Raw genomic sequence first — 2,701 nt, forward strand, 5'->3', positions numbered from 1 at the left:
GTGGTCTCAACTTTCTGAGTTGTCACAAGAAACACTTTGAGTCCCCAATGATGAAATCTTTCAGATACTTGGTGGATAAATGTGATGGAGGAGGAATGAGTGCAGGTTAGAGAACCAGGAGAATATTTCACTAAAACGCTCAACTGTATTAATGTTAGATAATTATATAATGTAGTTATTACAGCGTAAAATCATCAAACATCAGCATCAGTTTTTTTTTTTGCTTACATCTCAAGCTAAAATCAGAAATGCCAATTCATCACATGAGGGGTAATTATTTATCAATGTATTTTTTTCATTGTTCCCTTGGATTGCCTTTGGTTTGTTCACACAGACACAATGTTTTATTTAGGAGAGTTGCACTGACGCTCACCTCGCTGTGTAATGAAGGAAACTCCTTTTGTTTTCTGTACAAAGATGTACGATACGGCCCTGAAGCCTGTTTGCTTTATAAAACGTGACCAGCTGTTTAACGCGGTGAAGGTGACGGAGGTGCAAACTAAAAATGCTCCCCCATGACGTCACTCAAGTTTTATAAGTCACATCCTGCAACATAAAAATGGAGTTCATGGGAATAATGGTAATGACTTCCAGTACAAATCGGCCTACCAGCTGCTGCCAGATTAGCCACTGCTGCTGTGTCTCAATTCAGGGTCTGCATCCTTCAGAGGACACATTTGAAGGCCAATTACGTCACAACGCTGCGCAAAGGCTGTCCCAATTCAAAAGCACCTCCAAATGCGGCCTTCTTTTCCCTGTCTTTTGAGGATGCACCGCTGCTATCCTTCGTGGCCTCACATATACCAAGATTCTTTGCATGCCTGAAAAAGAAGAGAGAAAATGTCGACGTGGACATCGCGTGGCGTAGATCGTAACTCTCTCTGGCCTGGGCAGCAGAAATCGTGATGTAAGGGTAAAACATCTGGTGACGCAACCAGGAAATGCTCCAAACGCCCGACTCCCATTTAACAATGGTTGACCCGGTTAACAAGGTCTCTCTGAAGGACTTACCCTTGAAGACTGCAAAGGCCGGGTCCTTCGAAGGATGCAGACCCTGAGTTAAGACACAGCTTGTGAGTAGATGTATGTAGATGGGTGGAGATGAAGACACATTACACATTGTTTTGCGGCTACAATTGGAGCAGCCACTTTGGCTCTTGAGGTCTGGGTTGGTGAGGCGTGTCCAACTTTCCGAGTCATAAATCCAACTTCCTAATTCACGTGGTAAACACCATCATGTGGAGGTAGGAAACTTCCAAGTCGAAACTTCCACCTTGATGCCAAAAGTGAACAGAAAACTTGGCTGACTTTAACGACATGATGTCTCTCTGGCAGGTGCACACAGAGTTTAACGCTCAGCAGAGCAGCGTCTTTGCATTATAAATGAAATGCAGCGGGAAAAACGACCCATGAAGGTGACGGACGTCATCGTGCATTTTACTTTACAGCACTTTAATTCTTGGAAACCTATCTAAACATTTCCTTCATTCAAACACTCCACTGACACGACCTCGCAGCTTTCCCACGGGCGCTGCCATTGTTGTGTTATGTCAGACGGCTGCTCCCTGGTAAAGCTGGGGTGGATGGACGTGCCCAGAAGTACTTTGAGAGATGTTCCATGGTACATTAGCGCTCAGCTCTGGAGGACGACACATGTCATGAGTCCGGGCCTCTAGTCTATGATGCATGCTTCCTTGTGTGCAGTGGTGCGGTGTGGTTCGGTAGAAAGAAAGTAGTTCTGTCATGTAACTGCTCACAACAACATCTGTGGGTTTTCTTGAGTCGACGGTCATGATCACTGGTGATTGTTGGATTTTTCAAAGTTACAATTCTTTTTTTTTTATAGTTTTTCTTAGTAAGAAAATAAAACATTTATTTTTAAAACACTGGATTTTTAGCTCTTTACGTTTGTCATGTTGCTTCGGTTCAGCAAATGAAATGACGTTGACGTGGTGGGTGACGATTTGGTGCTCCGTATTAATTTATATCCGACTGGATTAACACTTTGAATGTGAGATAAAGATAGTGATTCAGTAAAGGCTTAAATTTACCCGGAGAGGATCGAGCCTTTGTAGGTATTAATGTGAGGGTGACTCCTCTTGACACCGCCGGCAGCTCGACTGTGAATGATTGCTGTTTGAGTGTGGACGGCTCCGAGGCTCCAGCCACACGTGTGCTGCTGCGTTCTTTACGTACATGATTGTTCTTGACTACATGTACATGTGCTGGTCACAAGTATTGTCAGTAACAGCGCTGAAATACTCAACATTGGTCCCTGTCCTGAGGGTTTTCGAAGGTCTCATCTGAGAATCGACGACCTTGTCTTGCTCTCTGAAAATGATGACGCATTCAAATTTTTGCATGTCTCAGGTTGCGTCGTATCAAGTTCATGTTACATGTTTAGGAAGATTATTCATATCACGAGGTGGAAGGGACATTGGTGGAGTTACAGACCAGAGTGTTGGGAAGACAGTGACCGCACTTCAGTCTGCATTTCAAGATTTTCTCTTGTGAAACCAGTGGACTTTTCAAGAAGACCTCTGGACAAAAACAAGTGACAGTTTTGACAGGAAGTCGGGAAATCTCCAGCCATGTTCGTGGCGAACAAAACAGCTTTTTCAAGCCAAAACACGATCTTTTCCCAGATCGTGTTTAGGAGAATGCTGTGTTGCTTTCTGCGAGGCTCCAGAAATGTTTTGTG

This window comes from Acanthopagrus latus, chromosome 5 (genome assembly GCF_904848185.1).
Source record: "Acanthopagrus latus isolate v.2019 chromosome 5, fAcaLat1.1, whole genome shotgun sequence".
NCBI lineage: Eukaryota > Metazoa > Chordata > Actinopteri > Spariformes > Sparidae > Acanthopagrus > Acanthopagrus latus.